Source organism: Rutidosis leptorrhynchoides, chromosome 5 (assembly GCF_046630445.1).
Source record: "Rutidosis leptorrhynchoides isolate AG116_Rl617_1_P2 chromosome 5, CSIRO_AGI_Rlap_v1, whole genome shotgun sequence".
In the NCBI taxonomy this organism is placed as follows: domain Eukaryota; kingdom Viridiplantae; phylum Streptophyta; class Magnoliopsida; order Asterales; family Asteraceae; genus Rutidosis; species Rutidosis leptorrhynchoides.
In genome coordinates, this window is record NC_092337.1 from 214847298 (window position 1) to 214864620 (window position 17323).

A 17323-nucleotide genomic window follows, 5' to 3' on the forward strand; every position below is an offset into this window, starting at 1 on the left:
ATATTTATCGATTTATTTCTATACATCTAACTGTGGACAACTAGTTGTAGGTTACTAACGAGGACAGCTGACTTAATAAACTTAAAACATCAAAATATATTAAAAGTGTTGTAAATATATTTTAAACATACTTTGATATATATGTATATATTATTATAGGTTCATGAATCAACCGGTGGTCAAGTCTTACTTCCCGACGAAGTAAAAAATCTGTGAAAGTGAGTTATAGTCCCACTTTTAAAATCTAATATTTTTGGGATGAGAATACATGCAGGTTTTATAAATGATTTACAAAGTAGACACAAGTACGTGAAACTACCTTCTATGGTTGAATTATCGAAATCGAATATGCCCCTTTTTATTAAGTCTGGTAATCTAAGAATTAGGGAACAGACACCCTAATTGACACGAATCCTAAAGATAGATCTATTGGGCCTAACAAACCCCATCCAAAGAACCGGATGCTTTAGTACTTCGAAATTTATATCATATCCGAAGGGTGTCCCGGAATGATGGGGATATTCTTATATATGCATCTTGTTAATGTCGGTTACCAGGTGTTCACCATATGAATGATTTTTATCTCTATGTATGGGATGTGTATTGAAATATGAAATCTTGTGGTCTATTATTATGATTTGATATATATAGGTTAAACCTATAAGTCACCAACATTTTTGTTGACGTTTTAAGCATGTTTATTCTCAGGTGATTATTAAGAGCTTCCGCTGTCGCATACTTAAATAAGGACGAGATTTGGAGTCCATGCTTGTATGATATTGTGTAAAAACTGCATTCAAGAAACTTATTTTGTTGTAACATATTTGTATTGTAAACCATTATGTAATGGTCGTGTGTAAACAGGATATTTTAGATTATCATTATTTGATAATCTACGTAAAGCTTTTTAAACCTTTATTGATGAAATAAAGGTTATGGTTTGTTTTAAAATGAATGCAGTCTTTGAAAAACGTCTCATATAGAGGTCAAAACCTCGCAACGAAATCAATTAATATGGAACGTTTTTAATCAATAAGAACGGGACATTTCAGTTGGTATCCGAGCGTTGGTCTTAGAGAACCAGAAAATTTGCATTAGTGTGTCTTATCGAGTTTGTTAGGATGCATTAGTGATTCTGGACTTCGACCGTGTTTTCTTTAAAAATGATTGCTTAACATTTTTGTTGGAAACTATATATTTTTAACATATGAATATTATGTGATATATTAATCTCTTAACGTGTTTGATATTATGTGATAGATGTCTACCTCTAGAACAAGTCCCATTGACTCACCTAATAATAATGAAGAGTCAAATGTAAATTGGAATGATTTGTGGACTGATTCACAAGTTCCCGAAGAGGAACCGGAAGAAGAGTCGGAACCGGAAGAAGAATCGGAACCGGAAGAAGAATCGGAACCGGAAGAAGAATCAGAACCGGTGGGGGAAATAATAAAACGGTTAAGTAAAAGAGAATCCTCAACCAACCGACCAAGGTTAATTATGGTCAATGGTGTTTCCGCCAAGGAAGCAAAATATTGGGAGGATTACCAATTCTCCGATGAATCGGATTCCGACGAGAATTCCAATGATGTTATAGAAATTACCCCAACTGAATTTAAAAAGGCAAAAGAAAATAATAAGGAAAAGGGCATAAAAATAGAGAAATCTAATTCCAACCCCGATGAACTTTATATGTATCGTCAACCCCCGAAGTCCTTAAGTTGTAACAATGACCCGGGAACCTCTAAACCACCAGGTTTTTCTAAACCAATGTGGACAACGACGGCTCTTATTAGGGGAACATCATATATCCCTAGAAACTTGGCAAAACGAACCAAAACCGAAGAAGAAGAAACGAGCGAGTCGAAATAAGATAGTTGTATTCGTGTGGTGTAATATATGTAATATAGTGTTCTTATGCTTTATGATATATGTAAAAATTACTTGTATTAATAAGTATTTTTTTTTATGAATCTAACTCTTGTCTATTTTACAGTTTAAAAACACAAAATGGATAGACAACCCAATATTTTAAGAGACCTACCCGGAGACATGATTGATGAAATCTTGTCTAGAGTCGGCCAGAATTCCTCGGCACAACTATTTAAGGCGAGATCAGTTTGTAAGACATTCGAAGAACGTTCCAAGAATGTCTTGGTTTATAAGAGACTTTCGTTTGAAAGATGGGGGATAGCGCATTGGGAAACCCATAAGTTACGATGTGTTTACTTTGACGCATATATTGCGGGGAACCCAAATGCTATTTTACGCAACGGGTTAAGAAATTATTTTGACTCAATATATCCGAATATTGGACTTCGTGATTTAGAAAAAGCGGCTAACATGCAACATAAAGAAGCATGTTATGCTTACGGATTAGTAATGTTCGCTTCTCACCAAAGTGAGAACAAGAACATCGGGCTACAACTATTAAACAAAACGTTTCCACAAGTGACGGAGTCGGTAATTGGGGTAAGAAATGAGGTTTTTAGATTGTTACGGGACTGTTGGACATTACGTAACCCTCGTCCTTTTGACGATGTTACAACACGCTGTCTTATCAACGGCCATAACGGTTATGTTCCACAAGACCAAGGATGGGAAGTAATCCTAGTAAAACCAGAATGCATGACTTGTTTCTGGACGTATGAATTACGTGTCTTTATTGTCTTTGCTGAACGACTTGTGTACTAGCGAGAATTATCTTCACAACTATCTTGTATCAAAGTTATTGTGTGCTATATTTCATGCTTTATGTAAAATAAGTGGTATTGTAAGTTTGTAAAATATTGTATAAAAGTTTGAACGCGAAATATTATTATAATCAGTTTTTCATATAGAATTGTAGTAGTTGAATTGTATATTAGCTACTAAGTATGAACTTAACGGGTAGGTACTACCCGAATTTAAACTTATAAAACGCTAATATGAAGAAAAAGCTTTTATAAATGAGTTCATATTATGCTACGAAATACTATTAACTACTCTTAATATTCTGTATGATTAACTTGTTCCATTTGACTATTTTGAAGGAAATGGCACCGACTACTCGACACACCGTGAATATGAATGAAGGGGAATTCCGTACTTTTCTAGCTTCAAACATAGCCGCAGTACAGGCTGCGCTACATACCAACAATAACCTTGGATCTAGCAGTACAGGAAATCGTGTAGGATGCACCTACAAAGAATTCACTGCCTGCAAACCTTTGGAATTTGATGGAACCGAAGGACCGATCGGATTAAAACGGTGGACCGAGAAGGTCGAATCGGTGTTTGCCATAAGTAAGTGTACTGAAGAGGACAAAGTGAAGTACGCTACGCATACCTTCACAGGTTCTGCGTTAACATGGTGGAATACCTATCTAGAGCAAGTGGGACAAGATGATGCGTACGCACTACCGTGGTCAGCATTCAAGCACTTGATGAACGAGAAGTACCGTCCCAGAACCGAGGTCAATAAACTCAAGACAGAACTTAGAGGGTTACGAACCCAAGGATTTGATATTACCACGTACGAAAGACGATTCACAGAATTGTGCCTATTGTGTCCGGGAGCATTCGAAGATGAGGAAGAGAAGATCGACGCATTTGTGAAAGGATTACCGGAAATAATTCAAGAAGATATAAGTTCACACGAGCCCGCCTCTATACAACAGGCATGTAGAATGGCTCACAAACTAGTGAACCAGATTGAAGAAAGAATTAAAGAACAGACTGCTGAAGAGGCCAATGTGAAGCAAGTCAAAAGAAAGTGGGAGGATAACGGTGATAAGAATCACCAATACAACAACAACAACAGCAATTACAACAATAATCGCAACAATTATCCCAACAATCGCAACATCAATCGCAACTACAACAAACGGCCCAACAACAACAACAACAACAACAGCAACAGCAACTACAATAATCATCCCAACAACAATAATAACCGCAACAACAACAACAATCAGAAGCAGCTATGCCAAAGGTGTGAAAAGTATCACTCGGGTTTCTGCACCAAATTTTGCAACAAGTGTAAAAGAAATGGTCATAGCACGGCAAAGTGTGAGGTTTACGGACCAGGGGTTAATAGAACGAAAGGAACAAATGGTGTCAGAACGAGTAATGGCGGAGCAAGTAGTGTCGGAGCAAGTTATGCCAATGTAGTTTGTAATAAATGTGGAAAACCGGGCCACATTATTAGAAATTTCCCGAACCAGGAGAACACGAATGGACAAGGCCGCGGAAGAGTTTTCAATATTAATGCGGCAGAGGCACAGGAAGACCCGGAGCTTGTTACGGGTACGTTTCTTATTGACAATAAATCTGCTTACGTTTTATTTGATTCGGGTGCGGATAGAAGCTATATGAGTAGAGATTTTTGTGCTAAATTAAGTTGTCCATTGACGCCTTTGGATAGTAAATTTTTACTCGAATTAGCAAATGGTAAATTAATTTCAGCATATAATATATGTCGGAATCGAGAAATTAAACTGGTTAGCGAAACATTTAAGATTGATTTGATACCAGTAGAGTTAGGGAGTTTTGATGTGATAATCGGTATGGACTGGTTGAAAGAAGTGAAAGCAGAGATCGTCTGTTACAAAAATGCAATTCGCATTATACGAGAAAAAGGAAAACCCTTAATGGTGTACGGAGAAAAGGGCAACACGAAGCTACATCTTATTAGTAATTTGAAGGCACAAAAACTAATAAGAAAAGGTTGCTATGCTGTTCTAGCACACGTCGAGAAAGTACAAACTGAAGAAAAGAGCATCAATGATGTTCCCATTGCAAAAGAATTTCCCGATGTATTTCCGAAAGAATTACTGGGGTTACCCCCACATCGATCCGTTGAATTTCAAATAGATCTTGTACCAGGAGCTGCACCAATAGCTCGTGCTCCTTATAGACTTGCACCCAGCGAGATGAAAGAACTGCAAAGCCAATTACAAGAACTTTTAGAGCGTGGTTTCATTCGACCAAGCACATCACCGTGGGGAGCTCCTGTTTTGTTTGTCAAGAAGAAAGATGGTACATTCAGGTTGTGTATCGACTACCGAGAGTTGAACAAACTTACCATCAAGAACCGCTACCCACTACCGAGAATCGACGACTTATTTGATTAACTACAAGGCTCGTCTGTTTATTCAAAGATTGACTTACGTTCCGGGTATCATCAAATGCGGGTGAAAGAAGATGATATTCCAAAGACTGCTTTCAGAACACGTTACGGTCATTACGAGTTTATGGTCATGCCGTTTGGTTTAACTAATGCACCAGCTGTGTTCATGGACCTTATGAACCGAGTGTGTGGACCATACCTTGACAAGTTTGTCATTGTTTTCATTGATGACATACTTATTTACTCAAAGAATGACCAAGAACACGGTGAACATTTGAGAAAGGTGTTAGAAGTATTGAGGAAGGAAGAATTGTACGCTAAGTTTTCAAAGTGTGCATTTTGGTTGGAAGAAGTTCAATTCCTCGGTCACATAGTGAACAAAGAAGGTATTAAGGTGGATCCAGCAAAGATAGTAACTGTTGAAAAGTGGGAAACCCCGAAAACTCCGAAACACGTACGCCAGTTTTTAGGACTAGCTGGTTACTACAAAAGGTTCATCCAAGACTTTTCCAGAATAGCAAAACCCTTGACTGCATTAACGCATAAAGGGAAGAAATTTTAATGGAATGATGAACAAGAGAAAGCGTTTCAGTTATTGAAGAAAAAGCTAACTACGACACCTATATTGTCATTGCCTGAAGGGAATGATGATTTTGTGATTTATTGTGACGCATCAAAGCAAGGTCTCGGTTGTGTATTAATGCAACGAACGAAGGTGATTGCTTATGCGTCTAGACAATTGAAGATTCACGAACAAAATTATACGACGCATTATTTGGAATTAGGCGCGGTTGTTTTTGCATTAAAGACTTGGAGGCACTACTTATATGGGGTCAAAAGTATTATATATACCGACCACAAAAGTCTTCAACACATATTTAATCAGAAACAACTGAATATGAGGCAGCGTAGGTGGATTGAATTATTGAATGATTACGACTTTGAGATTCGTTACCACCCGGGGAAGGCAAATGTGGTAGCCGATGCCTTGAGCAGGAAGGACAGAGAACCCATTCGAGTAAAATCTATGAATATAATGATTCATAATAACCTTACTACTCAAATAAAGGAGGCGCAACAAGGAGTTTTAAAAGAGGGAAATTTAAAGGATGAAATACCCAAAGGATCGGAGAAGCATCTTAATATTCGGGAAGACGGAACCCGGTATAGGGCTGAAAGGATTTGGGTACCAAAATTTGGAGATATGAGAGAAATGGTACTTAGAGAAGCTCATAAAACCAGATACTCAATACATCCTGGAACGGGGAAGATGTACAAGGATCTCAAGAAACATTTTTGGTGGCCGGGTATGAAAGCCGATGTTGCTAAATATGTAGGAGAATGTTTGACGTGTTCTAAGGTCAAAGGTGAGCATCAGAAACCATCAGGTCTACTTCAACAACCCGAAATTCCGGAATGGAAATGGGAAAACATTACCATGGATTTCATCACTAAATTGCCAAGGACTGCAAGTGGTTTTGATACTATTTGGGTAATAGTTGATCGTCTCACCAAATCAGCACACTTCCTGCCAATAAGAGAAGATGACAAGATGGAGAAGTTAGCACGACTGTATTTGAAGGAAGTCGTCTCCAGACATGGAATACCAATCTCTATTATCTCTGATAGGGATGGCAGATTTATTTCAAGATTCTGGCAGACATTACAGCAAGCATTAGGAACTCGTCTAGACATGAGTACTGCCTATCATCCACAAACCGATGGGCAGAGCGAAAGGACGATACAAATGCTTGAAGACATGCTACGAGCATGTGTTATTGATTTCGGAAACAGTTGGGATCGACATCTACCGTTAGCAGAATTTTCCTACAACAACAGCTACCATTCAAGCATTGAGATGGCGCCGTTTGAAGCACTTTATGGTAGAAAGTGCAGGTCTCCGATTTGTTGGAGTGAAGTGGGGGATAGACAGATTACGGGTCCGGAGATTATACAAGAAACTACCGAGAAGATCATCCAAATTCAACAACGGTTGAAAACTGCCCAAAGTCGACAAAAGAGCTACGCTGACATTAAAAGAAAAGATATAGAATTTGAAATTGGAGAGATGGTCATGCTTAAAGTTGCACCTTGGAAAGGCGTTGTTCGATTTGGTAAACGAGGGAAATTAAATCCAAGGTATATTGGACCATTCAAGATTATTGATCGTGTCGGACCAGTAGCTTACCGACTTGAGTTACCTCAACAACTCGCGGCTGTACATAACACTTTCCACGTCTCAAATTTGAAGAAATGTTTTGCTAAAGAAGATCTCACTATTCCGTTAGATGAAATCCAAATCAACGAAAAACTTCAATTCATCGAAGAACCCGTCAAAATAATGGATCGTGAGGTTAAAAGACTTAAGCAAAACAAGATACCAATTGTTAAGGTTTGATGGAATGCTCGTAGAGGACCCGAGTTCACCTGGGAGCGTGAAGATCAGATGAAGAAGAAATACCCGAACTTTTCCATGTTTATATATATTAATTGAGATTGATATTTACATGATTAAATGTTTCCAACATATTAAGCAATCAAACTTGTTAAGACTTGATTAATTGAAATAGGTTTCATATAGACAATTGACTACCCAAGTTGACCGGTGATTCACGAACGTTAAAACTTGTAAAAACTATATGATGACATATATATGGTTATATATATAGTTAACATGATATTATGATAAGTAAACATATCATTAAGTATATTAACAATGAACTACATATGTAAAAACAAGACTACTAACTTAATGATTTTGAAACGAGACATATATGTAACGATTATCGTTGTAACGACATTTAATGTATATATATCATATTAAGAGATATTTGTACATCATAATATCATGATAATATAATAATTTAAAATCTCTTTTGATATTATAAACATTGGGTTAACAACATTTAACAAGATCGTTAACCTAAAGGTTTCAAAACAACATTTACATGTAACGACTAACGATGACTTAACGACTCAGTTAAAATGTATATACATGTAGTGTTTTAATATGTATTCATACACTTTTGAAATACTTCAAGACACTTATCAAAATACTTCTACTTAACAAAAATGCTTACAATTACATCCTCATTCAGTTTCATCAACAATTCTACTCGTATGCACCCGTATTCGTACTCGTACAATACACAGCTTTTAGATGTATGTACTATTGGTATATACACTCCAATGATCAGCTCTTAGCAGCCCATGTGAGTCACCTAAGACATGTGGGAACCATCATTTGGCAACTAGCATGAAATATCTCATAAAATTACAAAAATATGAGTAATCATTCATGACTTATTTACATGAAAACAAAATTACATATCCTTTATATCTAATCCATACACCAACGACCAAAAACACCTACAAACACTTTCATTCTTCAATTTTCTTCATCTAATTGATCTCTCTCAAGTTCTATCTTCAAGTTCTAAGTGTTCTTCATAAATTCCAAAAGTTCTAGTTTCATAAAATCAAGAATACTTTCAAGTTTGATAGCTCACTTCCAATCTTGTAAGGTGATCATCCAACCTCAAGAAATCTTTGTTTCTTACAGTAGGTTATCATTCTAATACAAGGTAATAATCATATTCAAACTTTGGTTCAATTTCTATAACTATAACAATCTTATTTCAAGTGATGATCTTACTTGAACTTGTTTTCGTGTCATGATTCTGCTTCAAGAACTTCGAGCCATCCAAGGATCCGTTGAAGCTAGATCCATTTTTCTCTTTTCCAGTAGGTTTATCCAAGGAACTTAAGGTAGTAATGATGTTCATAACATCATTCGATTCATACATATAAAGTTATCTTATTTGAAGGTTTAAACTTGTAATCACTAGAACATAGTTTAGTTAATTCTAAACTTGTTCGCAAACAAAAGTTAATCCTTCTAACTTGACTTTTAAAATCAACTAAACACATGTTCTATATCTATATGATATGCTAACTTAATGATTTAAAACCTGAAAACACGAAAAACACCGTAAAACCGGATTTACGCCGTCGTAGTAACACCGCGGACTGTTTTGGGTTAGTTAATTAAAAACTATGATAAACTTTGATTTAAAAGTTGTTATTCTGAGAAAATGATTTTTATTATGAACATGAAACTATATCCAAAAATTATGGTTAAACTCAAAGTGGAAGTATGTTTTCTAAAATGGTCATCTAGACGTCGTTCTTTCGACTGAAATGACTACCTTTACAAAAATGACTTGTAACTTATTTCTCCGACTATAAACCTATACTTTTCTGTTTAGATTCATAAAATAGAGTTCAATATGAAACCATATCAATTTGATTCACTCAAAACGGATTTAAAATGAAGAAGTTATGGGTAAAACAAGATTGGATAATTTTTCTCATTTTAGCTACGTGAAAATTGGTAACAAATCTATTCCAACCATAACTTAATCAACTTGTATTGTATATTATGTAATCTTGATATACCATAGACACGTATACAATGTTTCGACCTATCATGTCGACACATCTATATATATTTCGGAACAACCATAGACACTCTATATGTGAATGTTGGAGTTAGCTATACAGGGTTGAGGTTGATTCCAAAATATATATAGTTTGAGTTGTGATCAATACTGAGATGCGTATACACTGGGTCGTGGATTGATTCAAGATAATATTTATCGATTTATTTCTGTACATCTAACTGTGGACAACTAGTTGTAGGTTACTAACGAGGACAGCTGACTTAATAAACTTAAAACATCAAAATATATTAAAAGTGTTGTAAATATATTTTAAACATACTTTGATATATATGTATATATTATTATAGGTTCGTGAATCAACCGGTGGTCAAGTCTTACTTCCCGACGAAGTAAAAAATCTGTGAAAGTGAGTTATAGTCCCACTTTTAAAATCTAATATTTTTGGGATGAGAATACATGCAGGTTTTATAAATGATTTACAAAGTAGACACAAGTACGTGAAACTACATTCTATGGTTGAATTATCGAAATCGAATATGCCCCTTTTTATTAAGTCTGGTAATCTAAGAATTAGGGAACAGACACCCTAATTGACGCGAATCCTAAAGATAGATCTATTGGGCCTAACAAACCCCATCCAAAGAACCGGATGCTTTAGTACTTCGAAATTTATATCATATCCGAAGGGTGTCCCGGAATGATGGGGATATTCTTATATATGCATCTTGTTAATGTCGGTTACCAGGTGTTCACCATATGAATGATTTTTATCTCTATGTATGGGATGTGTATTGAAATATGAAATCTTGTGGTCTATTATTATGATTTGATATATATAGGTTAAACCTATAACTCACCAACATTTTTTTTGACGTTTTAAGCATGTTTATTCTCAGGTGATTATTAAGAGCTTCCGCTGTCGCATACTTAAATAAGGACGAGATTTGGAGTCCATGCTTGTATGATATTGTGTAAAAACTGCATTCAAGAAACTTATTTTGTTGTAACATATTTGGATTGTAAACCATTATGTAATGGTCGTGTGTAAACAGGATATTTTAGATTATCATTATTTGATAATCTACGTAAAGCTTTTTAAACCTTTATTGATGAAATAAAGGTTATGGTTTGTTTTAAAATGAATGCAGTCTTTGAAAAATGTCTCATATAGAGGTCAAAACCTCGCAACGAAATCAATTAATATGGAACGTTTTTAATCAATAAGAACGGGACATTTCAGTTTACCGTTTAATGACCGGTTTGTGGATTTTATATTTTTAAGCGTAAAGATAAATGACAATAATTAAAGTGCGTAAAATAAATAAATGACGATAAATAAAATAACAATAAATAAAATTGCGATAGAATATGAAATAAAAGGATTATGCTTATTTAAAGTTCCTTAATCATGATGTTTGACGTTCGATTTTAATTAATTGTTACCCGGGTTAATTGTCCTTTGTCCTGGTTTATTTGATACCTATCTGGTTTTTATCCATAATAGTCCATCGGTCATAAATATAAAGTGCGAGTGTCCTCGTCAAATTACCCTTATACCCGAAGTCAAATATTCTCACTAATTAAGGATTTAAACTGTGACGCAGTTATCACTTCTGTCAACAATTACACCAGTTATCACTGTATGTAATCCACCCCTGTTTTGATTAGATATTAATATTAATTTACCCACTTGATCAGTTTGAATAATCAATTACCCAACCCGAATAATTAATTAAATGATTATAATAGATTCCATATGAACGTCACTAAATAGGACAACCATAATCATTATTAATTATTAGGTTAATTAATTTGAAGATAGGTTCGACAGACTCCAATGAGTTGTCACTCAATTAGACAATACCCCCCATCTATTAATAGTCAATAGTCCAATTTCCACAAGTGTCGGTCTTTTGCCCAAACCTTAATTATGGTCCAAAGTTCAATAACCCTGTCTTAATATTTAGTCAAACATCACGATTACTTCGACTTAAATAAGCATAATAATAACTTAGTTACGAGACATTAATTTAAAAAGGAAGAACATAACTTACCATGATTATTTATAGCGTAGCGTTACACGGACAGAGTTTCGATTTAAAACCCGTAAAACATTCTTACAATAACCCAATTATTATTAAACTTAAATTAAAATTATAATTATAAAATATAAATATAAATATATATATATATATATATATATATATATATATATATATATATATATATATATATATATATATATATATATATATATATATATATATATATATATATATATATATATATATATATATATATATATATATATATGAGAAAGGAAAAGAAAAAGGTGTAGTTTCTTCATTACTCCGTGCCTTGCTTTTATAGGCAAATGATTGATACTGTTGTAGATGGAATGTTAGCTGGATACCATTCAAAGTTGAATCAATAATATCTCGTTGCGAATTATTGATTTGAAATTTTCACTTATGACCCTTTAACTATGCTCAATTAACAACTTTTTATTATTTATTATTATTCTTATTATGAATTATTTAAATATTATATTATATTCTTGTGCATAGTTGACTAGTACTTTCAGCTCCGTTGCGTCGAGCGATGAAAGTTGGTTCATGTCTCGGTTCCGGATTTTCGAACGCCTTTTCGTATAATTTAATATCTTGTACTTTGCGTTTTGCGACTTGTACTCTTGTCATTTTTAGACGTTTCTCATCAATAATTTGAACCACTTGGATTGTATCTTGTACATTTGAGCTTTTTAGTTATTTGCATCTTCAAATCTTCGTTTTCGCCTTTTGTCTTCGCACTTATTTATTTAAACGAATATTACTTGAAAATAGAACAATTGCAACTGAAAACTTTACATATTGGAAAGATATTGCGCCTGAATATATGTTCATTTGTATCACTATCACGTACCTCGATTAACAACTAACAGCCCTTCATCGTTCGCAAAGCGAACACCACCAAAATCCTATGTACGCCTCTAAGCTTAGGCATACGCCACTCTGCTTAATTAGTCGTGCATCTCAGTCGAGATCACCCGACCTTCTCCGCAACGAACCTTTATTAACAATTGCTTACTCTCATGGAGTAGAGTGACCAACTCGACACAATAATTGCATCGACCGCAATATCAACACTTCATCCTAACCTTCGGCCTAACCGACCACTAAGTCCATCATTGACTCACCGGTCATCTTTACCCGCCTATCACTTAAGAGCAACATGATTTGCTCACCCGTCACTTTATAAGAAGTATTTACCGCAATGCTCTTAAACTTCAACCTGTGCAACCGTCGAATTACTATCACTCGTCGATCACTATTATAACCTTCGATGCTTTCAAGGGTATCTTACGGGCACCCTAAGCACAAAGTGATTACACCATCACCGGAGTTGAACATTACACTAGCAGGTATAAAAAGGCACCTGACGCCGTGTCATGCACACTCCCACCGCAACCTATCGAGATTTAGAAACTCGATCTTTGGGTTCCTTACACCCGACATCACCTACCTCTCATAATAATGACCTGAAGTCATACCTTCCCGAAAGACCTTACGGTTTATTGTCTTATAGAAAGTTTCTACCGATCACACGCTACCCAAAATTTCCACAAGGCCAAACGATATAGCCTAACGAAAACTTTCGTCTAACGCTAAGAGGTGCTTGGAACACCAAGTCTTACACCCTTCCAAATATTGACACAACCACTACAACAAGGGATATTCCGTTAGTAATGTTACCCTATAATCCATAACACGCTAACATAACAATTGTCATACGGATCTCACTCCCATGAGTTTAATGACCCGAAGACTCCTCGATTCGCAAATTCCAAGACAACTCATAACTAGAATCCTTACGCGATTCTCTAACCACACACCCTACGGAGTGTAACCCCAATTCTACCATCTTAGACTTGTTACGTCCAATTACAGGATTTAAGTCCTCGTCGCACACACATATACTAATCGTTTATCCTAGTTATGATGGGTAACTACAACCAATGACAATCTCATTAGTGCACCTGCTACCTAGGGTGACTAAGTACGCATCGAACTCGTGAGTTTGCTCACTTAACTAACCAAAACCACCATAACACTTCCTGACTAACAATGAACCCGATGTGTCAACAAGCACATCATCCGAGACAACTATATCCTAGGAACCAATAAACGATTCCTAATTCATCCTGAATCTACCCCAACCATGCCACGTTTCCTCCATTCGGTACTCGTCATGTCATGCTTGATATCAAGATACACTTTCGTAATAATGGTGATCGGTCACTATTACAAATGCGTACCTTACCATTTTCACATGGTCACGCAAAGTACTTTACTCGGACTGACGCAACATTCACACCAAATAATACGCGATAACTCCTAGTACCCGAATGACCAAAGTCCTTACCGTGAACTTGACCACTCAAAGCCGCCAAACATTCAAATCTCTTCAATAGATTCATCCCTAGGACACCGCACCAAATAGATACCTGTATATATACGCCTATATACAATATAATAAAAATGTACACAAGTACACCGCAACAAGTCAACCTACAACCTAGGTGACTATCACTAAAACAACGTTCAAGTTTGCCTACTTACATTAGGCACTATCCAACTAAGGCACTAATTTACACACGAAATAAGGCCATACATAATCACACTTTAGACAAACAGAAGTCCTAGTTAGTCACCTACTCTAAGGCACTAACAAATCTCAATCCGACCCGTATTCCAACAAGTCCCGCAAATAATACGTAACTGTCAATAAGTCTAAGACTAGGCACCTATTCCAAGGTCACCTAATTCCCTTAGACTATGCTCTGATACCATTTGTAACGACTCAACCCGTTATCCATCAAAATACGCAGCAATTTTTTTTATATATGACAGAAAGGTGCGCGGCGTGCTCTACTGCCTGTGCGCGGCGCGCACAAGGCCTGGTCAGCTTCTGTCCGAAATTTCCAATTTTCAATAAAAGATCTCCCACTTCCCGACACTTTTAGACGAAACGCTTTTCACAACATATAATATTAAATAAAACTAACACGTTCCAATAATAAAACGAGTTTTACAACACCGGGCCCACATCAGCCGTTTTACGACTTTTACAAGTTTCAATCCCAATTTACATTTAGACGAGTTAGGACTCTATAACCCAACCCGATACCAAGAGTATAATCCCGGGGACTACCAAACCCCCAATCCGCGTCCGTATATCCAAAAGCTACCCCATCGAGCCCAAGCGCTCCTACGCAACTAGTCTAACAACTAGCTAGCCTCATAACACAATACCTGAAAAAGGTAAACAACGAGAGGGGTAAGCTAACGCTTAGTGAATGCAATAGTTATACATATACATATATAACGTACTTACTTGCAACCACTTACACAACTACCTCATACACGCTAGCAATTTAAATTAGCATACCGTTTCAACGCACAACGCTAAATCCATGATATCACGAGCTAGCACAAACGATAGCATATAACACGAACAATATAATATACTATACTACAACACATAACCATGGTTAACCAATCATACAAAGGGAACGATTCTCGCGAATGAACCGTTAGCCACACAGACGCCACTAGTATGCATCACTAGTCCCTTGGGTGGTATCGCATACCCGAACTTGAAACCCACCCGTCACGTGAAATGTGGTATCGCATACTCGAACTTTAAAACCCACACTTCACACCCGCACACACACACGATGATGATGAGGTATCGCATACCCGAACTTTAAACCCTCATCCCATGCCAACATGATGTGGTATCGCTTACCCGAACTTAAAACCCACATCACATTTCACACAAGTAAATACATTACATACACATATGTATAATTATTTCACTCTCCTCGAAATGCCCGCACAAGTCATGAATGTAAATCACCTCCAAACGCAACCGAGAAAACCTTTACCTAAAATAAGCATATAGGTATACAAACAATCAACATACATTCTCTACGAGAGAATTTGACTCCAACACCCTTAACCAAGGGTTTATACCGATCTCCACGAACCGCCCATTTAGACAACTAAAGGGGACTTCACCAATTACCAGTACGGGTGGTAGTTTCGACCCATCAAACAAGTACAATTTAACCTAAATTATACTTGGCACCATTTAAACCAACCTAGGTCTTAACACGAAATTACTACTTAGATAGTAATCGTTTCAAACGCCATTAAACACTTAACAAAAGTGCTTATCATGCAATTAATCCAAAATTAGTGTCATTACCAAATTTGACCCAATTCAATTCACCCATTTAACATAAGTCCCGAAAACATCTTTAATCACTAATGGCTAGTGATTAACTTTCCAAAACACCATTTCACACATGAACCAAGCATTTACATACTTGATTCTTCAAATCTTGACTCAAATATTAGTTTGACACCAAATCAAGGTTAACACCCATTTTGTCATACAAACATGTTCTTATGAACATCTAAACACTAACACACTTACAAGCTAGTGATTTAACACCCAAACCATGAACAAATTCATTCTCAAACCCTAAACCCACAATAATTGGGTTTACTTACACAATACATATAGCAAAACTCCCAAATTCATGAGAAATGGGGTTTAGAACCCTAACAAGCTTAAACCCTAAACATGAACAAGAGTCTTAATAATTAAATTCGGAGTTAAAGCTTACCAACACTACCAAAACGTAGCCAAGAACGAGATGAACAACTTTAACACTCGATCTTTTGATCAATTCAATCTTCTTCTCCAAAACCCCAAATCTCTCTCTAGAACTCTCTCTCTCTCTCTAAGAATGGATGAGTGTGTTTAGTGGATGAGAAAATGATCCAAAACTAGATCCAATTCTGGTGTTAAGGCTACAGATCCGACCTCAAGTGAAAAGATACAATTGCCCTTCATTTAACTCTAATTAAAAGAAAACAGAAAACTGCCGCCAGGTGTAGTGTGCGGCGCGCACCCCTAGCCATGCGCGGCGCGCATGATGGTCCAAACAGTCTGTCAGCTTTTAAATTTCCTCCATGCTTCACACACTTAATGTGCATCATTTTTACTCTATGTACAATAATTATTTGGGTCTTACAGGTAAGGAGTTTCCTTGGACACGCCGATTTCTACCGATGTTTCTTCAAAGATTTCTCGAAGGTCACATGACTTATTACTCATCTCCTCAGAAAGGAAGTTCCGTTCATCTTTAATGAAGAATGTATGCAAGCATTCAACTATCTGAAAGAATAGCTCACACATGCACCCATCTTGATATCTCCTGATTGGAGTTTACCTTTAGAAATCATGTGTGATGCGAGTGACTTCACAGTTGAGGCTGTACTCAGACAACGGAATGATAAGCACTTTCATCCAATCTATTACGCCAGCAAAACCTTAACCGGAGCTCAAGAAAATTACACCACCACTGAAAAGGAGCTGCTAGCAGTAGTTTTTGCTTTCGACAAATTCCATTTCTATCTCATCCTGTCCAAAACTACAGTTTATACAGATCATCCAGCCCTTAAATATCTATTCACTAAGCAAGATGCTAAACCAAGACTCCTACGATGGATCTTGCTCCTCCAAGAATTCGATATTGAGATCAAAGAAAAGAAAGGAGTAGAAAACGTTGAAGCAGATCATCTTAGTCATTTGGAGAACCCAGCGATGAAATAATTTGCTGAACAAGATATCATAGAAAAATTTCCGGAAGAACAGCTTATGATCTTGGGACAAG